The sequence below is a fragment of the Coregonus lavaretus genome, assembly GCF_964263955.1.
Source record: "Coregonus lavaretus genome assembly, chromosome: 9".
NCBI classification, from domain to species: Eukaryota; Metazoa; Chordata; class Actinopteri; order Salmoniformes; family Salmonidae; genus Coregonus; species Coregonus lavaretus.
Genome location: NC_139996.1, coordinates 43,289,790 through 43,313,535, shown reverse-complemented (window position 1 = coordinate 43,313,535; position 23,746 = coordinate 43,289,790). Strand labels below are relative to the sequence as shown.

At 41.7% G+C, this 23,746-nt stretch overlaps 1 pseudogene across 1 annotated transcript in view; it reads left to right on the top strand.

The window, feature by feature from the left end:
* Positions 1-23,328, top strand: part of LOC311135366 (alpha-aminoadipic semialdehyde synthase, mitochondrial-like) — a 31,475-nt pseudogene extending 8,147 nt beyond the window's left edge. Inside the window, exons 6-18 of the transcript in view lie at positions 111-170; positions 5,798-5,865; positions 11,438-11,559; positions 11,802-11,931; positions 14,353-14,463; positions 15,783-15,891; positions 16,315-16,455; positions 16,582-16,749; positions 16,843-16,938; positions 17,588-17,703; positions 21,483-21,571; positions 21,750-21,926; positions 22,078-23,328. The product of the transcript in view is annotated as an alpha-aminoadipic semialdehyde synthase, mitochondrial-like (transcript). The remainder of the gene's footprint in view (positions 1-110; positions 171-5,797; positions 5,866-11,437; positions 11,560-11,801; positions 11,932-14,352; positions 14,464-15,782; positions 15,892-16,314; positions 16,456-16,581; positions 16,750-16,842; positions 16,939-17,587; positions 17,704-21,482; positions 21,572-21,749; positions 21,927-22,077) is intronic.
* The last annotated feature ends 418 nt before the right edge of the window (positions 23,329-23,746 follow it).

Genomic DNA, 23,746 nt, shown 5'->3' with positions numbered 1-23,746 from the left:
TAGATGCCACTGCTTGCCAGTGATGGCCGCTTTGCCAGCGATGGCCACTTGGAATGGTAATTCTGTTCTTTGCTGAATTAATATGTGCTTCCCGGCTCTGTCTTACTCAGCTGCTCTCGGATGCCACCAGGCCCGTTGAAGAAGAGGACTTCTCACCTCAAGTCAGAGATGTGAGTACCACATGAACAAATCCCTATTACTCAATCATTTTTGCATCATAAAAGACGATGGACTTGAAACCTAGACATAGCTTGACATCTTAAGCAAAGGGTGGTATAGGGTGGCAGGTAGCCTAGCGGTTAGAGCGTTGGGCCAGTAACCGAAAGGTTGCTGGTTCGAATACCCGAGCTGACAAGGTGAAAATCTGTCTGTGCCATTGAGCAAGACATTTAACCCTAATTTCCTCCAGGGGCGCCATACTATTATGGCTGACCCTGTAAAACAACAGATTTCACTGGACCTATCTGGTGTGTGACAATAAAACATAAAATAACTAGTTATTACATTATTTGCTATATGTGATAATAGCTAACCAAGGTCTAGTTGGTGGCTGCATTGTGTGTTTTTTGCTCTAAAGTATGTTGGTTTCAGGAGGCCACATTGAAGTTCATAATCTGTATACAGATGGACCCAAAAAAATCTTTTGACTTTTGGACTAAAGTTGTCATGCGATATTGTGCTGTAGTAGAACCATAGAAAGTGTCCGTTTCCGAATACCCGTACTTGTGTTCTAAATGGTAGGCATTTTGTGTATGCGAACATTTTTAGTTTTATGAAATGTAGAAAGTTGAGTGCTTTACATGCCAGGATGTCATACTCATTTCGGCTTTTCATCTAGTACAATTCGCTGCACACTATTTAGGAAGACAAGACCTACGTGTGTTTGACAACAGCTGATAATCAGCTGATGGGATGCGCTGGACCAAAATGAACAAAATGCGGTAATCAACGCAATTGCACATTCTCAGTATGATGAGCCTGGTGTGCTGAGATTTGATTACGGCATTCATTTGTACTAAACGGTGTGTTCTAAATACTATGTAGTACGATTAGTAGCCAGAATGCAGTTTAAGTAAGTAGTAGGCAAGCCAGATTTCAGACACGGCCAGTGACTTGTTTTGTCAGACTTTTGTTTTTGTCAGTTATGGCAGATATATATATATATATATATATAGTAACAGTCAAAAGTCTGGACACACCTACTCATTCAAGGGTTTTTCTTTATTTTTACTATTTTTTACATTGTAGAATAATATTGAAGACATCAAAACTATGAAATAACACATATGGAATCATGTAGTAACCAAAAAAGTATTAAACAAATCAAAATATATTTTATATTTGAGGTTCTTCAAATAGCCACCATTTGCCTTGATGACAGCTTTGCACACTCTTGGCATTCTCTCAACCAGCTTCATGAGGTAGTCACCTGGAATGCATTTCAATAAACAGGTGTGCCTTCTTAAAAGTTAATTTGTGGAAGACCAAGTCCATATTATGGCAAGAACAGCTCAAATAAGCAAAGAGAAACGATAGTCCATCATTACTTTAAGACATGAAGGTCAGTCAATCCAAAAAATGTCAAAAACTTTGAAAGTTTCTTCAAGTGCAGTCGCAAAAACCATCAAGCGCTATGATGAAACTGGCTCTCATGAGGACCGCCACAGGAATGGAAGACCCAGAGTTACCTCTGCTGCAGAGGATAAGTTCATTGCCAGCCTCAGAAATTGCAGCCCAAATAAATGCTTCAGAGTTAAGTAACAGATACATCTCAACATCAACTGTTCAGAGGAGACTGTGTGGATCAGGTCGTCATGGTCGATTTGCTGCAAAGAAACCACTACTAAAGGACACTAACAACAAGAAGAGACTTGCTTGGGCCAAGAAACATGAGCAATGGACATTAGACAAATTGGAGATTTTTAGTTCCAACCGCCGTGGCTTTGTGAGACACGGTGTGGGTGAACGGATGATCTCTGCATGTGTATTTCCCACCGTGAGGCATGGAGGAGGAGGTGTAATGGTGTGGGGGTGCTTTTCTGGCGACACTGTCTGATTTTAGTTAGGTTTCAAGGCACACTTGACCAGCATGGCTACCACAGCATTCAGCAGCGATACACCATCCCATCTGGTTTGGGCTTAGTGGGACTATTATTTGTTTTTCAACAGGACAATGACCCAACACACCTCCAGGCTGTGTAAGGGCTATTTTACCAAGAAGGAGAGTGATGGAGTTCTGCATCAGATGACCTGGCCTCCACAATCCTCCGACCTCAACTCAATTGAGATGTTTTGGGATGAGTTGGACCGCAGAGTGAAGGAAAATCAGCCAAAAAGTGCTCAGCATATGTGGGAACTCCTTCAAGACTGTTGGAAAAGCATTCCAGGTGAAGCTGGTTAAGAGAATGCCAAGAGTGTGCAAAGCTGTCATCATGGCAAAGGGTGGCTATTTGAAGAATCTCAAATATACAATATTTTGATTTGTTTAACACTTTTTTTGGTTACTACATGATTCCATATGTGTTATTTCATAGTTTTGATGTCCTCAGTATTATTCTACATTGTATAAAATAGTAAAAAATTAAGAAACACTGGAAACTTTTGACTGGTAGTGTGTGTGTGTGTACACACACACACACACACACACACACACACACACAGTGGGGAGAACAAGTATTTGATACTTTTTTTATTTATTTTTTATTTCACCTTTATTTAAGCAGGTAAGCCAGTTGAGAACAGGTTCTCATTTACAACTGCGACCTGGCCAAGATAAAGCAAAGTAGTGCAATAAAAACAACACAGAGTTACATATGGGGTAAAAAAAACATAAAGTCAGAAATACAACAGAAAATATATATACAGTGTGTGCAAATGTAGCAAGTTATGGAGGTAAGGCAATAAATAGGCTATAGTGCAGAATAATTACAATAGTATTAACACTGGAATGCTAGATGTGCAAATAGAGATACTGGGGTGCAAAAGAGCAAAATAAATAACAATATAGGGATGAGGTAGTTGGGTGGGCTAATTTCAGATGGGCTGTGTACAGGTGCAGTGATCGGTAAGGTGCTCTGACAACTGATGCTTAAAGTTATTGAGGGAGATAAGAGTCTCCAGCTTCAGAGATTTTTGCAATTCGTTCCAGTCATTGGCAGCAGAGAACTGGAAGGAATGGCGGCCAAAGGAGGTGTTGGCTTTGGGAATGACCAGTGAGATATACCTGCTGGAGCGCAGACTACGGGTGGGTGCTGCTATGGTGACCAATGAGCTAAGATAAGGCGGGGATTTGCCTAGCAGTGATTTATAGATGGCCTGGAGCCAGTGGGTTTGACGACGGACATGTAGTGAGGACCAGCCAACAAGAGCGTACAGGTCACAGTGGTGGGTAGTGTATGGGGCTTTGGAGACAAAACGGATGGCACTGTGATAGACTACATCCAATTTGCTGAGTAGAGTGTTGGAGGCTATTTTGTAAATGACATCGCCGAAGTCAAGGATCGGTAGGATAGTCCGTTTTACGAGGGCATGTTTGGCAGCATGAGTGAAGGAGGCTTTGTTGCGAAATAGGAAGCCGATTCTAGATTTAACTTTGGATTGGAGATTCTTTATGTGAGTCTGGAAGTTGAGTTTACAGTCTAACCAGACACCTAGATATTTGTAGTTGTCCACATACTCTAGGTCCGACCCGTCGAGAGTGGTGATTCTAGTCGGGTGGGCGGGTGCTAGCAGCGTTCGATTGAAAAGCATGCATTTAGTTTTACTAGTGTTTAAGAGCAGTTGAAGGCTACTGAAGGATTGTTGTATGGCATTGAAGCTCGTTTGGAGGTTTGTTAACACAGTGTCCAATGAAGGGCCAGATGTATACAAAATGGTGTCGTCTGCGTAGAGGTGGATCTGAGAGTCACCAGCAGCAAGAGCGACATCATTGATATACACGGAGAAAAGTGTCGGCCCAAGAATTGAACCCTGTGGCACCCCCATAGAGACTGCCATAGGTCCAGACAACAGGCCCTCCGATTTGACACACTGAACTCTATCTGAGAAGTAGTTGGTGAACCAGGCGAGGCAGTCATTTGAGAAACCAAGGCTATTTAGTCTGCCAATAAGAATGCGGTGGTTGACTGCCGATTTTGCAGGTTTTCCTACTTACAAAGCATGTAGAGGTCTGTAATCTTTATCATAGGTACACTTCAACTGTGAGAGACGGAATCTAAAACAAAAATCCAGAAAATCACATTGTATGATTTTTAAGTAATTAATTTGCATTTTATTGCATAACATAAGTATTTCATCACCTACCAACCAGTAAGAATTCCGGCTCTCACAGACCTGTTAGTTTTTCTTTAAGAAGCCCTCCTGTTCTCCACTCATTACCTATATTAACTGCACCTGTTTGAACTCGTTACCTGTATAAAAGACACCTGTCCACACACTCAATCAAACAGACTCCAACCTCTCCACAATGGCCAAGACCAGAGAGCTGTGTAAGGACATCAGGGATAAAATTGTAGACCTGCACAAGGCTGGGATGGGCTACAGGACAATAGGCAAGCAGCTTGGTGAGAAGGCAACAACTGTTGGCGCAATTATTAGAAATGGAAGAAGTTCAAGATGACGGTCAATCATCCTCGGTCTGGGGCTCCATGCAAGATCTCACCTCGTGGGGCATCAATGATCATGAGGAAGGTGAGGGATCAGCCCAGAACTACACGGCAGGACCTGGTCAATGACCTGAAGAGAGCTGTGACCACAGTCTCAAAGAAAACCATTAGTAACACACTACGCCGTCATGGATTAATATCCTGCAGCGCACGCAAGGTCCCCCTGCTCAAGCTGGCGCATGTCCAGGCCCGTCTGAAGTTTGCCAATGACCATCTGGATGATCCAGAGGAGGAATGGGAGAAGGTCATGTGGTCTGATGAGACAAAAAGAGCTTTTTGGTCTGAACTCCACTTGCTGTGTTTGGAGGAAGAAGAAGGATGAGTACAACCCCAAGAACACCATCCTAACCATGAAGCATGGAGGTGGAAACATAATTATTTTGGGATGCTTTTCTGCAAAGGGGACAGGACGACTGCACCGTATTGAGGGGAGGATGGATGGGGCCATGTATCGCGAGATCTTGGCCAACAACCTCCTTCCCTCAGTAAGAGCATTGAAGATGGGTCGTGGCTGGGTCTTCCAGCATGACAACAACCCAAAACACACAGCCAGGGCAACTAAGGAGTGGCTCCGTAAGAAGCATCTCAAGGTCCTGGAGTGGCCTAGCCAATCCAATAGAAAATCTTTGGAGGGAGCTGAAAGTCTGTATTGCCCAGCGACAGCCCCGAAACCTGAAGGATCTGGAGAAGGTCTGTATGGAGTAGTGGGCCAAAATCCCTGCTGCAGTGTGTGCAAACCTGGTCAAGACCTACAGGAAACATATGATCTCTGTAATTGCAAACAAAGGTTTCTGTACCAAATATTAAGTTCTGCTTTTCTGATGTATCAAATACTTATGTCATGCAATAAAATGCAAATGAATTACTTAAAAATCATACAATGTGATTTTCTGGATTTTTGTTTTAGATTCCGTCTCTCACAGTTGAAGTGTACCTATGATCAAAATTACAGACCTCTACATGCTTTGTAAGTAGGAAAACCTGCAAAATCGGCAGTGTATCAAATACTTGTTCTCCCCACTGTGTGTGTGTATGTATGTATGTATGTATATATATATATATATATATATATATTTTTTTTTAAAAATATTTAACCAACAGCAAACAGTTTTTACATCTTTCCTCCATTGAAGGCTGTGATAACGTCAAACGGAAAGCTTACTCCAAAGTTTGAATACATTGAAGAACTTCGTGAACGTAGGTAAGATTGCATGTCAATATATCTAGTGGTTTGACTTTGAGAATGGCTTTCTTGTTTTAATGACTGATGGCATATTTTGTGCATTTGTTAGATGTTTTAAGTGTCACTGTGTTATAACTGTAAGCTATAAAAATAGTCGCACACTATATATAAACTCCCAGTAATTTATTGGGTAAAACACCAACGTTTCTTCAGGGTAATGTCATGAATGCTTGAACCTGGTCATGTAGACAAACAGTGCAATTAGTGCAACCAATGACAATAGTGAGTGGTGTGTCATAGTTATTAGGTTGATTAGAATGAAATTAGTGAAACTGTTAAGAGCATGTTGAATATATTAAGCTATTGTAATCACATGGGAACATAATTAAATATTGTATATAATATTAGCATCAACATATTGTACATTATAGTTTAATTTAATTTCACTCAATTTCAATATAAAAACTCAGCAAAAAAAGAAACGTCCTCTCACTGTCAACTGTTTATTTTCTGCAAACTTAACATGTGTAAATATTTGTATGAACATAAGATTCAACAAGTTCCACGGACATGTGACTAACAGAAATTGAATAATGTTTCCCTGAACAAAGGTGGGGTCAAAATCAAAAGTAAGTCAGTATCTGGTGTGGCCACCAGCTGCATTAATTACTGCAGTGCATCTCCTCCTCATGGACTGCACCAGATTTGCCAGTTCTTGCTGTGAGATGTTACCCCACTCTTCCACCAAGGCACCTGCAAGTTCCCGGACATTTCTGGGGGGAATGGCCCCAGCCCTCACCCTCCGATCCAACAGGTCCCAGACATGCTCAATGGGATTGAGATCCGGGCTCTTCGCTGGCCATGGCAGAACACTGACATTCCTGTCTTGCAGGAATTCACGCACAGAACGAGTAGTATGGCTGGTGGCATTGTCATGCTGGAGGGTCATGTCAGGATAGGCCTGCAGGAAGGGTACCACATGAGGGAAGAGGAAGTCTTCCCTGTAACACACAGCGTTGAGATTGCCTGCAATGACAAGCTCAGTCCGATGATGCTGTGACACACCGCCCCAGACCATGACGGACCCTCCACCTCCAAATCGATCACGTGGCTGGGTTTGTGCCCATAGACGATGTTGTTGCCGGTGATGTCTGGTGAGGACCTGCCTTAAAACAGGCCTACAAGCCCTCAGTCCAGCCTCTCTCAGCCCATTGCGAACAGTCTGAGCACTGATGGAGGGATTGTGCGTTCCTGGTGTAACTCGGGCAGTTGTTGTTGCCATCCTGTACCTGTCCCGCAGGTGTGATGTTCGGATGTACCGATCCTGTGCAGGTGTTGTTACGCGTGGTCTGTCACTGCAAGGACTATCAGCTGTCCGTCCTGTCTCCCTGTAGCACTGCCTCAGGCATCTCACAGTACGGACATTGCAATTTATTGCCCTGGCCACATCTGCAGTCCTCATGCCTTCTTGCAGCATGCCTAAGGCACGCTCACACAGATGAGCAGGGACCCTGGGCATCTTTCTTTTGGTGTCCTAAGTTTTCATAACTGTGAACTTAATTGCCTACCATCATGTTAGTGTCTTAACGACAGTTCCACAGGTGCATGTTCATTAATTGTTTATGGTTCATTGAACAAGCATGGGAAACATTGTTTAAACCCTTTACAATGAAGATCTGTGAAGTTATTTGGATTTTTACGAATTATCTTTGAAAGACAGGGTCCTGAAAAAGGGAAGTTTATATTTAATTGTTTCAAATTTCATAATTGTTTTGTTACATGTCATCTTTTAGTTGAACCATAATGCGTAATAAGCAACTTCAACAGGGGTAACATTTTGGCTGTACACTGATAAGCTGTAGAAATAATATATTCATTTATAAGACTTGTTCATACAAAATAATTGTTCATAAGAAGGGCCTGAGGTCAGTCAATATTCAGACCACTAGGGGTTAATGTTTTTAGATGGGAGATCCAGTAGGCCTCCCTCTGTAGTAGTAGGATCTCGATGTTACCTCCTCTCCTTGGTAGAGTAACATGCTCAATGCCTGTGTATTTGAGGGAGGACATAGGATGGTTAGCTTCAACAAAGTGAGCTGCTACTGGATAGTCAGTGTTCTTACACCTGATTGAGCTGCGGTGTTCAGCTATGCGTTGTTTTAATTGTCTTTTCATTTGTCCTATGTAGGCTTTCCCACATGAACAGGTGATAAGATGACTCCCTTTGTCTTGCATGAGATGATACGCCTAACAGGTATTTTTCGACCTGTATGTGGGTGTCTGAAGGATGTTTTTGTAATGCTATTGCACTGTGCGCATGAGCCACATTTGTAGTTCCCATTTGGAAAGGGTGTCTAAGTGGGCTCAGTGGGCAGGTACGATCTCATTAAGCTGTCCCCAATATTGAGGCCACGCTTAATTTTTTTGTCTGATTGCAGAATATGCCAGTGCTTTTTCAGGATTGCTTTAATTTTCTCTGAACACTTGGTGTACTTAATGCAAAATACTGTTGCATTGTTGTTTCTTTGGTTTAGTTTTGAGCAACTCCTCTCTTGGTTTTGGGGAATGTATCATCATTGTAGCATCAAGAGTTTTGTCCTTGTAGCCTCTCATTTTGAATGTATCTGTCATTTTCTTAGCATTGCTGTCAATCTGATGCGTTTAACCCTGCATAACTGGCTATATGGTAGACCATTCTTGAGGGGAATGGGATGCATACTATCCGCACTTAGCAGGGTATTGTGGTTTGTGTGCTTTGTGTATAAGTCTGTGTGTAATGCATCATTCTCTTTGATGATTCTTAAGTCCAGGTAGTTAATTTTTTCTCATCAGTCTACATGGTGAATTTGAGATATTCAGAGTTTGGAATTAATTTAGTTCCTGCTGACTTCCTTCCCAGAACACAAAGACCTGATCTATGTATCTCTTCCGTAGGAGGATTTTAGAAAGTAGGGGGCATGTCTGTTTTGTAAATGTGTGTTTCCTCAAATTGTCCCACATACAGGTTCGCATAGTTGGGGGCAAAGGGGGAGCCCATGGCTACACCCCTGTGTTATAAGAAAATAGATTTTACTGTTGAAGTCAGTGATGTTTAATATGTGCTTTCTTTCATGTTATAATTATTAAAAAGCATTTGTCTATAATAATACCTTTGATCTGAAAATGCATTTCCTGCACAAATTGTATGCTAGTTTGGTAAGCTTTATGTTGTTGGCGTTGTGTTTTCCAATAAATACATCTTTGGTAAATATGCCTGTCACATCATAAAGGTAAAGCTACCAATCTAAGGAAGAAATCTCTAAAGATTCCTTTACAGGTAAAATGTTCACTTGTTTTCACGTATTTTGACAATTAGATTAGTTTGTAGTCTCAGTTTGTAGTAATCATACTGTAGCATAACATAGGCATAGCATAGCATTAGCATAGCATAGCATACCCAGTGAGCAGCATAGCAAATGCAGCAATAGACTGCATGTGCTTAAAAGCTTGTTATTCCCCTTCCTCATTGTCTGGTCGAGCTCAGGCTTAAAGGTCCCAAACAGTCATTCTGATTCCCATGTAAAATAGCCTTTTGAGTGACTAAAACATCACCCATAATATTTTTCCAGATTAAAAAAATACTCAACATTTTAGAAATTACTTTCTCTCAGGTCAAACTACCAGGAAGACTGAAAAGACAGACTGAGTGGGCGGGAAGCTAGTAGGCTGAGTGGGCGGGGAGCTCACCTTGACTGGCGGTTCTTTGAAAACGCCTATGTCAAGCAACATGGATGCAGTGTTGCAGTAAGATTCTCAAGCAAATGTGCTGATACACAAAGCAACTCAAACAATATTGAAATTGCATGCAACGTCCAATCCTGTCATACACCGCATCATGGTTTCACAAATGATTTGTTTATCCAACTGTTTGGTTATTGTAAAAGCATCAATATAGACAAAATGTTGGATGTATAATTTAGCTAGCTAGCCCAAATGGAATTGTCAGTACTGTTTATCAAGCTAGCTAGTTCAGGGACCATCAATAAATTACACAATGTACTGTAAATGAGACAATATTTTCATGTTTCATGCACACCTTTTAGTTTTCTCATTAAATGCTTTGAATATTTGTATATGAATTTCGACAATTTATAGTTGGAGGTTAAGTCATTGAAATTTGGAGCAATTGGAATTTTAACATATTGTACCATGTACAGGTAAATGCAAAAATAAAGGAAATACCAAAGGTGTCGGAATAGGGCGTTGGGCCACCGCGAGTCAGAACCGCTTCAATGCACCGAGGCATAGATTGTACAAGTGTCTGGAACTCTATTGGAGGGATGCGACACCATACTTCCTTGAGAAATTCCATAATTTGGTGTTTTGTTGATAGTGGTGGAAAACGCGGTCTCAGGCGCGCCGCTCCGGGATCTCCCATAATTATTCGATTGTGTTGACATCTGGTGACTGAGACGGCCATGGCATATGGTTTGCATCGTTTTCATGCTCATCAAACCATTCAATGACCACTCGTACCCTGTATATGGGGGCATTGCCATGGTAGCCAAAATAATGGCCTGCTCAGCATTTTATACATGACCCTAAGCATGATGGGATGTTAATTGCTTAATTAACTCAGGAACCACACCTGTGTGGAAGCACCTGCTTTCAATATACTTAGTATCCCTCATTTACTCAAGTGTTTCCATTATTTTGGCAGTTACCTCTACATTTGTGTAATTTACCAATTGTCCCTAACTAGCCCCATAGGTATATCCACAGTGAACCCAAATTTACCACGGTCATTATGATTGAGTCGCGTGCAGCTGCACTCCGAATTGATGATTACTTGTGTGTTGCCTGCTGTGTGCATGTGGGCAGGATTAAAACAAACCCAACCTTCATTTACATTGCAATACAGTCACGACCACAAGTCTCACAAAACTCCGTTTTGGACGAGACTGACTTTATGACCATAATTATCCTATTTACACGTTGGTCAATTTTGATATTAGAATAAATATTTCGGACACATTTCGGTGCCACAGGCTGTTTTCTAAATGAGAAGTTGGTTTTTAATGGCAGTTGCTCTTTAAATGCATGGGAGTGTATTTGGGCCAGTGTATTTAAGTATTTTCAAATACATTCCAATATTCAACTACCTGTTTTTTCAAATAAAGGTTATCTGAATACTTCTTTTGAAATGAAATGAAAAGTAATTTAAATACCTGAAATAGTATTTGAACACAGGTCTGGCTTTGATTGATGTAATATACATTATCACAGTGCATCAGCTTGGGTTTTTCACTAAAACTCTGAATGTCTTTCATTATTAGTGTGATTTGCTCGGCTGTAAGATGCTAGCTCCATTGGTTAAGTACTAATTTCTTAGGAGGATGCTATTAAAACTGGATCATTTATATTAAATCATTTTGTACCATATCTGCTTGGTAAGAAAATCCCACCTTGGTTATAATTCTGAGCAAGATTGCTTGTGTTCAGGTTCTCATTATGCGTGTGTGTGAGAAAGAGGGAGATGAACTATGGATTTGTGTGTGTGTGTGATGGTTTTATTCTGTGCTCTCACTGTGTATGAACCCCTTACCCTCAGTGAGCAAGCAAAGATCATGAAGAAGAGTGGAATGAAACGAGTGCTACTACTGGGCTCAGGTTATGTGTCGGGCCCTGTCATCGAGTACCTCACCCGGGACATAGGGACTCAAGTCACTGTAGGTAAGGCTCTGAAAAGGAAATGGTGCACCATACTCACTATATTCACAAATACCCAGCTGATGATGAATTAGTTATTCAAATGTTTAACTGGATGCACAGCAAATGTATCGTGTACTCATTTTAGCTCATTTAAATCTAAGCTGTATCCCCGGCCCATTTTGTTTTCAAATGTCAATTTTACTCAAAGCTTTCACCCCTCCCATCTCTCTCACAGCTGTTATCTATGTCTCCTTGTGTTCTAGCATCAGTGTTGTTGACCCAGGCAGAGGAGTTGGCAGGGAAATACCCCAACACCATCCCAGTCATGCTGGATGTCACCAGTCAGGAGGGCCAGCTGGAGTCCCTGGTCAAAGACCATGACTTAGTCATTAGGTACACACACACATACACATACACATACACATATAAACACACACAGGGTCTCCACCGAGCTAGGTAAATCTGCTTTTAGGTTTAATACATTTCATCTTGACGTTCTGGTGCTGTTTGGGCAATTTTAAAGTATTGAATGGGGATATATTTGTGGATGAATGGAACTGTTTTTCAGGATGATTTGCAATGTTTTATTTGTTTTTACCATGACTGTCAGGAGTGGAGTGTAGTGGGATGTGGAATCACACGCAGGACACAGAGATATAAATCCAAAGGTCTTTTAGTGAAGTCCGTAGTACACGCCCAACACGGCAACAGGCCACAGGCGAAATGAAACGCACACTAAACTGTACAAAGTAAGTGTGCACAACGTGCAGGACTCTCTATACAACACGAAATAAGAGAGAACAAAAATCCAGAGGACCAAACAACCACACGACAGTCGAACAATTACACACAACACCTGACCTAACACAAGGAACTAAATAGGGTGCCTAATGAGACTAAACACTAAACAGGTGTGACAAACAGACAAAACCAATCAAACATGAAACATCGAACGGTGGCAGCTAGTACTCCGGAGACGACGACCGCCGAAGCCTGCCCGAACAAGGAGGAGGGGCCGCCTCGGCCGAAACCGTGACAATGACTGTGTTTTTGTATTCGTTTGTGTGTATATACAGTACCTGTCCAAAGTTTGGACACACCTACTCATTCCAGGGTTTTTCTTAATTTTTACTATTTTCTACATTGTAGAATAATAGTGACGATATCAAAACTATGAAATAACACATATGGAATCATGTAATAACCAAAAAAGTGTTAAACAAATCAGAATATATTTTATATTTGAGATTCTCCAAAGTAGCCACCCTTTGCCTTGATGAAAGTTTTGCACACTCTTGGCATTCTCTCAATCAGCTTCACCTGGAATGCTTTTCCAACAGTCTTGAAGGAGTTCCCACATATGCTGAGTACTTGTTGGCTGCTTTTCCTTCACTCTGCGGTCCAACTCATCCCAAACCATCTCAATTGGGTTGAGGTGGGGGCAATGTGGAGGCCAGGTCATCTGATGCAGCACTCCATCACTCTCCTTTTTGGTAAAATAGCCCTTACACAGCCTGGAGTTGTATTGGGTCATTGTCTTGTTGAAAAATAAATGATAATCCAACTAAGCCCAAACTAGATGGGATGGCGTATCGCTGCAGAATGCTGTGGTAGCCATGCTGGTTAAGTGTGCCTTGAATTCTAAATAAATCACAGACAGTGTCACCAGCAAAGCACCATCGCACCTCCTCCATGCTTCACAGTGGGAAGCACACATGCGGAGATCATCCGTTCACCTACTCTGCGTCTCACAAAGACACGGCGGTTGGAACCAGAAATCTCCAATTTGGACAGATTTACACCGGTCAAATGTCCATTGCTCGTGTTTCTTGGCCCAAGCAAGTCTCTTCTTCTTATTGGTGTCCTTTAGTAGTGGTTTGTTTGCAGCAATTCAACCATGAAGGCCTGATTCACGCAGTCTCCTCTGAACAGTTGATGTTGAGATGTGTCTGTTACTTGAACTCTGTGAAGAATTTATTTGGGCTGCAATTTTGAGGCTAGTAACTCTAATTAACTTATCCTCTGCAGTAGAGGTAACTCTGGGTCTTCCTTCCTGTGGCGGTCCTCATGAGAGCCAGTTTCATCATAGCGCTTGATGGTTTTTGCGACTGCACTTTTCCGGATTGACTGACCTTCATGTCTTAAAGTAATGATGGACTGTTGTTTCTCTTTGCTTATTTGAGCTGTTCTTGCCATAATATGGACTTGGTCTTTTACCAAATAGGGCTATCTTCTGTATAGCCCCCCCCCCCCCCCCCCCCCCACCTTGTCACGACACAACTGATTGGCTCAAACACATTAAGAAGGAAAGAAATTCCACAAATGAACTTTTAATAAGGCGCACCTGTTAATTGAAAAGCATTCCAGGTGACTACCTCATGAAGCTGGTTGAGAGAATGCCAAGAGTGTGCAAAGCTGTCATCAAGGCGAAGTGTGGCTACTTTGAAGAATCTCAAATATATTTCGATTTGTTTAACACTTTTTTGGTTACTACATGATTCCATATGTTATTTCATAATTTTGAAGTCTTCACTATTATTCTACAATGTAGAAAATATTGAAAATAAAGAAAAACCCTTGAATGAGTAGGTGTCCAACGTTTTGACCGATAGTGTATGAATGCGTGTATGTGTGTGTGTTTAATGTGTATTTTATATTGTATTATACAGGGCGCATTTGGAAAAGAGACCTAGGTCTCAATATGTCTTCCCTGTCAAAATAAATGTTAAATAGAATTTAAAAACACATACACACGAGGTGAATGAGAGGTGAAAATGTGTCATTGTCACATGTACTCTGCCATTTATGTTTCAGTATGCTGCCGTATGGGTATCACCCTGTGATCGCCAAGCACTGCATCAACAAGAAGGTGAACATGGTGACTGCCAGCTACCTGAGTCCAGCCATGAAGGACCTCCAACAGAGGTGGGAGAGAAGTGTATGGGGAGTAGAGGAGATTCCTCTAGTTGTTAAAGTAGGAGTGAGAGGGATAGGGGTTAGGGGAAAACATATCTATGTAGAAGTGGAGATTAAATGGAGAATGTGTTTCATCTTGTCTTAAAGGCCCAGTGAAGTCAAAACGTGATTTTCCTGTGTATTATACACTGAGTATACCAAACATTAGGAACACCTTCCTAATATTGAGTTGCATTCCCCCTTTTGCCCTCAGAACAGCCTCAATTCGTCCGGACATGGACTCTACAACGTTTTGAAAGCATTCCATAGTAATACTGGCCCATGTTGACTCCAATGTTTCCCACAGTTGTGTTAAGATGGCTGGATGTCCATTGGGTGGTGGACCATTCTTGATACACACAGGGAAACTTTTGAGCGTGAAAAACTCAGCAGCATTGCAGTTCTTGACACAAAACGGTGCGCCTGGCACCGACTACCATACCCCGTTCAAAGGCACTTCAATCTTTTGTCTTGCCCATTCACCCTCTGAATGGCACACATACACAATCCGTGTCTCAAGGCTTAAAAATCCTTCTTTAACCTGTCTCCTCCCCATCATCTACACTGATTGAAGTGGATTTAACAAGTGACATCAATAAGGGATCATGGCTTTCACCTCGATTCACCTGGTCAGTGTATGTCATGGAAAGAGCAGGTGTCAATGTTTTGTACACTCAGTGTATATATTTCCACACGACGAGGTGTATAATACTGTGAAAATTATGATAATGCCCTTTTAGAGTAAGAGCTGTTTGAAAAGACCGCCTGAAATTTAAACCTGTTTAGGTGGGATGGAGTTTTGGCTTGCCTGGCGACATCACCAGGCGATATAAGTTAATAAACCAATAACAAAGAGAGTTTCAAACCTCTCTGCTAATGACAGTGAGTTTTCAGGTTACATATCCCTCCCATTAGGCTCGTCCAATTAGGCCCCTCACTCAGACCACTCCCAGACAGTCCTAGCAAAATTCTTGCTTGAGAAATTGCTCTTTGCTAAGAAGCTATTTTTGTTTCTTTTTGACGATTGTTTTTATTAAACACAAATCACAGTAAGGTACTGAATTTTTACCCAGAAATTATTTGATATTGAGATAAAAATGGCTGCATTGGACCTTTATTGCTAATCATGGGCTATTTAATACACAATTGACTAGATGTAAGCTACAGGCAGGCACCAAGACACTTGATCTTATTGCTTGAGATGGCATTAGTCAGAATAAGCTACTGGTCAAGTGAATGTATTATCTCTACGTGTGGCTGAGTGTGTTTGTCTGTGTGTTTCCTTTCAGTGCTGAGGAAGCTGGCATCACCATAGTGAATGAGATGGGCCTGGACCCTGGCATCGACCACATGCTGGCTATGGAGTGCATCGACCAAGCCAAGGCGGACGGCTGCACTGTGAGTGAAACGTGAGGGAGATTGTGAAAGAATCTAGTATAAGTGATTTGTGCGTTTGAGAGCGAGTGTTTTGGTGATTGTGGCATCTGTACACATACGGGATTGTGTGTGTGTGTGCTGTGCATATAATGAATGATTGAGCGTATGTCGAAGGGATGAGTGGCATCTTGTCAGTTTCCTTGGCAGTCATATTGATTGCGGGCCCAACAGATTGAAACACCATGTGTCTTCGATTTGTTCATTTTCCCCCCATCTTGATGAGAAGATGAACGGACTGTACTATCACACAGGAAAATTGACAAATGTGCCAGCATGTTGACAACGCATTTGACTAGTCAATGCACAAAACATTTGATAAATGTGGATGTGCAAATTGTGTTTTAAATCAATTTACGTGTGTGTGTGTGTGTGTGTGTGTTTTAGATTGAGTCATACAGTTCATTCTGTGGTGGACTCCCTGCACCAGAGTGCTCAGACAATCCTCTGCGCTACAAATTCAGCTGGAGTCCTTACGGAGTCCTCCTCAATACCATCAGCCCTGCCATCTTCCTCAAGGACAACAAGGTACAGTAGCCATCTAGGATCAGCAGATCCTCCCCAAATCCTAAACTTAACCATTAGGGACGGGATTGCAAAACTGTCCCAGGATCAGTGTCTAGGAGTAACTTCATCCTCCTCTGTGTCCCCCAGGTGGTGAGCATCCCAGCGGGCGGAACTCTGATGGAGTCTACGGCTCCCATGGACTTCATGCCTGGCTTCAACCTGGAGGGCTTCCCCAACCGCGACAGCACCAAATACGCTGAACAATACGGCATTGAGTCGGCCCACACACTCATCAGAGGAACACTCCGCTTCAAGGTACTGCCAACACCAGGGTGGTGAGTATGGCGTTACTGTCAATCTCGATAGTTCTGTGTCACTTTGGATAAATCTTGTATTTCTGTCCCACAGGGTTTCTCCAAGGCCATGAGTGGCTTTGTGAAGTTGGGTCTGATCAACACTGACCCCTGCCCCATGGTAGAGCATACCTCTGCTCCTGTCTCCTGGGTAAATATAATGATACTTATAACAGCTTTAAAAGACAAGTTAACTTTTTTGGAACCAAATCTCAATTTTTTACCCTTTTTTTTTTCTTTTTGCCATTTCACTTGGTTTTGAGAAGCATACTCCACCAGTGATATACTTCTTCAGGCTCGTTCTGCAGATGCAGGGGCACAGATAAAACATAAACAAAGGCTCCAAAAACACCCAAATACATCCTTTGAGAAACAGCAACGCTCTCAGTATAGTGATGCAGGTCTTTAGATGTTATACACATTAAATTGGCATTCTGAACTTTATCCTTAACGGTATATTCCATTTTGTTGGACTCGACCGATACTTTTCAGTGTGCTTTCTCGTTCCCATTGTGGTGATTAAAGCCTGTGCATGCTCACACACAGAGAAGTATTGCTCAATTCCAACTAAATTGAATATAACGTTGGGGATTGAGGTATTTTACATAAAGAATTTAGATTTAAAAAAATTAGAACTTGTCCTTTAATTTACTTTTAACTTAATTTAGAATATGCTTTTCATAAATGGTTATTAAAGTACCAGGATACACCGAGCAAACGCTGCATCACACTAGAGCTACAATGCAGATTTGATTGACAAGACTGAACAAAAAAGATTTTAAAAAATCCCTGTGCAACAGAAAGAGATGCTGTGTATACAGATGGGCTTGCCCCTGTCTACCAATGACGAGGCATTTGAGGGAGCAGTCTATGACCGCATCGGCCAAGACGACTTCAAGATGGAGACACTCAAATGGTGAGAGGCTCAAGTCCTGACCAGATACAGTGAGGGGAAAAAAGTATTTGATCCCCTGCTGATTTTGTACGTTTGCCCACTGACAAAGAAATGATCAGTCTATAATTTTAATGGTAGGTTTATTTGAACAGTGAGAGACAGAATAACAACAACAAAATCCAAAAAAACGCATGTCAAAAATGTTATGAATTGATTTGCATTTTAATGAGGGAAATAAGTATTTGACCCCTCTGCAAAACATGACTTAGTACTTGGTGGCAAAACCCTTGTTGGCAATCACAGAGGTCAGACGTTTCTTGTAGTTGGCCACCAGGTTTGCACACACCTCAGGAGGGATTTTGTCCCACTCCTCTTTGCAGATCTTCTCCAAGTCATTAAAGTTTTGAGGCTGACGTTTGGCAACTCGAACCTTCAGCTCCCTCCACAGATTTCCTATGGGATTAAGGTCTGGAGACTGGCTAGGCCACTCCAGGACCTTAATGTGCTTCTTCTTGAGCCACTCCTTTGTTGCCTTGGCCGTGTGTTTTGGGTCATTGTCATGCTGGAATACCCATCCATGACCCATTTTCAATGTCCTGGCTGAGGGAAGGAGGTTCTCACCCAAGATTTGACGGTACATGGCCCCGTCCATCGTCCCTTTTGATGCGGTGAAGTTGTCCTGTCCTCTTAGCAGAAAAACACCCCCAAAGCATAATGTTTCCACCTCCATGTTTGACGGTGGGGATGGTGTTCTTGGGGTCATAGGCAGCATTCCTCCTCCTCCAAACACGGCGAGTTGAGTTGATGCCAAAGAGCTCCATTTTGGTCTCATCTGACCACAACACTTTCACCCAGTTCTCCTCTATATCATTCAGATTCATTGGCAAACTTCAGACGGGCCTGTATATGTGCTTTCTTGAGCAGGGGGACCCTGCGGCGCTGCAGGATTTCAGTCCTTCACGGCGTAGTGTGTTACCAATTGTTTTCTTGGTGACTATGGTCCCAGCTGCCTTGAGATCATTGACAAGATCCTAGTTCTGGGCTGATTCCTCACCGTTCTCATGATCATTGCAACTCCACGAGGTGAGATCTTGCATGGAGCCCCAGGCAGAGGGAGATTGACAGTTATTTTGTGTTTCTTCCATTTGCGAATAATCGCACCAACTGTTGTCACCTTCTCACCAAGCTGCTTGGCGATAGTCTTGTAGCCCATTCCAGCCTTGTGTAGGTCTACAATCTTGTCCCTGACATCCTTGGAGAGCTCTTTGGTCTTGGCCATGGTGGAGAGTTTGGAATCTGATTGATTGATTGCTCCTGTGGACAGGTGTCTTTTATACAGGTAACAAACTGAGATTAGGAGTGTGCTCCTAATCTCAGCTCGTTACCTGTATAAAATACACTTGGGAGCCATAAATCTTTCTGATTGAGAGGGGGTCAAATACTTATTTCCCTCATTAAAATGCAAATCAATTTATAACATTTTTGACGTGTTTTTCTGGATTTTGTTGTTGTTATTCTGTCTCTCACTGTTCAAATAAACCTACCATTAAAATTATAGACTGATCATTTCTTTGTCAGTGGGCAAGTGTACAAAATCAGCAGGGGATCAAATACTTTTTTCCCTCACTGTACCATTCAAAATGTTGTACTCATATCTTTGCTAAATCCAGGGGTTAAAGTTCTCCGTCACTACGACGGATTTCCGTCATATGGATCCCAACGTTGTATCTGTCCCATTTTATGGCATCTGTAAGTGCACTAGCAGCGCCATTGAGACCGATACAACGTTGCGATCTCTATACATCTCTATGCCAGTGGTTCCAAACCGGTGTGACGCAGCACACCGGTGTGCCTTGAGGAACTCTCAGGTGTGCCGCGAAACTTTTCCTGATCTTGATTTAAAAAAAATGTATACTCACTTATAAACGTGACCTGTGGAATGCACATGGAATTTTGACTTGGGAGCACTAGTTTGATATTACTGCACTGTCGGAGCTAGAAGCACAAGCATTTCGCTAAACCCGCAATAACATCTGCTAAACACCTGTATGTGACAATACAATTTGATTTGATTTAGTGCCGGTCAGATAAAACATTAAATAGCACATGGTTACATCTGTTTCGTTGGTTCAAGTCCAGTGCACTCAGGCTGTTAGATTTGTATAATTTGAGGGGCGCGCATTACGAGCAACGTTATTTGTATAATTTTACTTTGATAGTCTTACCAGAGACATTTATTTCTTAATATATGGCTCTGGACTTAGTTAAAGAAACAAACGGAGCAGGGCTTTGTGTCTGGTTGCACCTTTACAATGCAGAAAACCTCTCGTCTGTAGCCCAAACCGTTCAAAACTAAAGACCTATTTTACCAGAGCTAAAAAAACTACATTTCTGGAGCAGATTCGCGGGACGCTCTTATAGGGGAACATTAAAATTGACCATCATGATTAAGGAACTATCAAAACTATGAAAATATTTCAAATAAACCCTATTTAATCTATTTAAAAAACTTTCTCACAGAAAGTTGATTTGCATTATGAATTAGATGAGATGGAGGTCATTGTCAGTAAATAATCGAATAGGGAAATGTTAGGTGTGTCACAACTTTATATCCCATCAAGGTGTGCCATGGTTCAAAAAAAGTTTGGGAACCACTGCTTTATGCAACAACAGGACAGAGAATCAGGAAGTGGATAGAACCTCGTTTCTTATAATTATCAGTAAATGTAACACGTTTAAAAATATCGATTACTATGTATAGCTTTGTAAGACTATAAATGACCAACCACCCAGCTTTGGAGTAGTTAGGTATATTTCCCTTGTTTTGAGAGGAACTGGCTACTGTACCGGGACACTTCCAGCAATTGTGCTGAGCTAACGATATTCTAACTTCAATAATCTCCAAACTGCACGCAGAGAATTGGTCTGACCTCTGGGTAGTAGAAAAACCACCTAGATCTCGAAATCTCGCAGTATCCCTTTAAAGGGGCAAAGGCATTTTAAAAGGGCAATGACATACTTAGGAATAGAAACTAAAATAATGAATAATGTAATAATAATAATAATAATTAATAACAATCAGAATCAGAATGTTTTGTCCAATGGGGTAAATATGCAAATGGACAAAACCCCATGCTTCAGCCTATGTATTTATAGCCACTATGCTGCATCAGTTGGGCTACAGGTGATAATGCTTATTGCTAATAGCACATCTCATAATATAGTCCAATATGTTCAAATAATTTTGCATCATTTTTACCAAATATGTTATTGGGCTCATTTCTGGAGGTGGAAATTATATTTTAGATGGTGTCAGCATAATACAATTTTCATGAATTTTGGAGTAGAATGTCCTTTTAAAAAGTCACCAGAACTGAGCATCTCAGTACTCCTACATACAAATTATACTGGGGAGGACCAAAGGGACTGGAATTGGTCAAACTTGCAGTTTAATACATGTACAAAATGATCCACTTTCCCTAAAAGCAGATGGTCATTACTTATTTTACATGAAAGGGGAGGTTAACTTGGCCACAGACAATCGATCTGAGAGCGACTTAAAGGGATACTTCGGGATGTTGGCAATGATGCCCTTTATCTACTTCCCCAGAGTCAGATGAACTTGTGGATAGTATCTCTGTGTCGAGTATGAAGGAAGTTAAGAGGTAATTTCGCTAACCAGTGCTAACTAGCGTTAGCGCAATGACTGGAAGTCTATGGTTATCTACTAGTTAAGTTTCAGTCATGGGATTTCCTTTAACCTCTGTAAATGTCTTAATTAATACTGTTTCTGTGGTCAGGTTCGGGATGCTGAGTAAGGAGGCCGTCCCCCATGCAGACACCATGCTGGCTTCGCTGGCTAAGCACTTAGAGGCCAGGCTCTCCTTTGGTAAGAGGGGCAGAAGTTATCTCTCTACTCTTTTACTGCCACAAACACCAATATGTATATCTTTCTCCATACTCCTTATATTCCTCCTTCTCCTACTTTCTTTATAGCAGTAAAGATTATTAAAAAAAGAGTATAACCCTCTCTCTCCTTCTCGGTCCGTCTGTGTCCTCTCCTTTAGATAAAGGCGAGCGGGACATGGTCATCATGAGGAATGACGTGGGCCTGCGCCACTCCACAGGCGAGCTTGAGACCAAGCACATCAGCCTGGTGGTCTACGGGGACCCCGACGGCCACTCTGCTATGGCCAAGACCGTGGGCTACCCCGCTGCCATCGCTGCTCGCATGGTGCTGGATGGTCAGTAGGGTAGCCTTGAGTCCTCATTGCATTTGTCATGTCTGAGATGTTAAGAATGGTTTAGGGAGGCAATCGGCCATTTTGCTGAAGACGAATGGACAACCCTAACATGTCTGTAAAAGTAAAGTGAAAACTGACTTTCAATCTGCAGGAGAAATCAGTACAAAGGGACTGGTGGTGCCAATGACTAAGGACATCTATGGACCGGCTCTGAAGAGACTGCAAGAGGAGGGCTTACAGTTCACTTCAAAAAGCACCATCCAAGAGTAGTAACTCATGTTACTTGTCTCAATAGTGTATATTGACTTCCTTTCCTGGTGTCCTCTCCTTCATCTACACTGATCCAAAAAAGACCACACAGATGAAGAAATACAGTTCTATTCTTCAATTCAGTTGAATTATTTCAGTACAGTGCAGATAAAGGAAAGGAGATGAGGAAACGAGCTAGTTTAAACAATTGAGAAATAGTCGTAGACTCAACACCAAGACCGATGGGAAATACAGCCAATCAGTAGCTGTGTACCAAGGCACAGAGAAACCAGTTGCATCTCCATAGTCCCAAGTGACTTCCTCTGTTCATCGCCATCCCTTCATCTGTGCTGATCTGAAAAGGCAGGGTGGTGAAGGCAATATGGTAGAAATCTCAGGAGGACAGGAGACAAGGAGAGGAAGCCTCATTAGGCTATTGAATGATGCACCCTGACTTTCTGCTTGTTTCAAAGGCATTTCCTCAGAGCATTGCCTGACCTCAACCAATTTATTGTTTCAACATGTGGCAAATAGAACAGTTATGTTGCAGGTGAACAGTTTCCAAGCAACTGGGTTCTTTAAGGCTGTACAATTCTTGACATGGAGAACCACAAAACTTGCAGAGTGTCATTATTATAACATGATGTGACAATCCGATAATCTTTGCAGACCTGCTCACCCAAAGGGTCTTTCCTTGACCAGCTGCTGCACAGTTCCACAGGTTTTTACATATTGATGTGGTTATCTGATCATTGTTGATGATAACACTCAGACAATCAAGATGCTAGAAATATCAGTGAATGTGTACAGTGCCTGCTCAAAAACAGACCAGTGAGTAAGTTGCAAGTGAATAATGTATCTCACCACTGTCATATAATACTAGCCTGGGCAACTTACTCAGAAGAACATGTAGTTGTAGTAACTCAAGAGCCTCTGAACAATTTTTAAACGTACTGTAGGTTAAAGAAGGATTTCTAAGCTTTGAGACATGGATTGTGTATGTGTGCCATTCAGAGGGTGAATGGGCAAGACAACAGATTTAAGTGCCTTTGAATGTGGTATGGTAGTAGGTGTATAATCTGGACATAAATGGTTTGCTTCAGATACATAAATAGATTCAGATATTTGACAAAATAAATAGTGTTTTAAGTCATTTAGTTTGGGATCTTTAAATAAGAGTCAACATAAATACATCGGTTTTGCTCTTAAATATATCTGCACACTATTTAGGAGTTGTACACAAATACAGTAGGTCAATTTCAAACTATTGCCCCAAAAGTAGCCATGGTAGGTTTTTGGGGGGTTTCTGTATGATGAGCTAATGGTTGACCGGTGACGCAGGTCATTGTGTAAATGTTTTAAACAAAAGTATGTGGACACATGCTCTTCAAACATCTCATTCCAAAATCTGCCTATGTTTGTCTATGAAGATTGCATGGCTGTGTGCTCGATTTTATACACCTGTCATGCAATCTCCATAGACAAACATTGGCAGTGGAATGGCCTTACTGAAGACCTCAGTGACTTAACGTGGCACCGTCATAGGATGCCACCTTTCCAACAAGTAATTT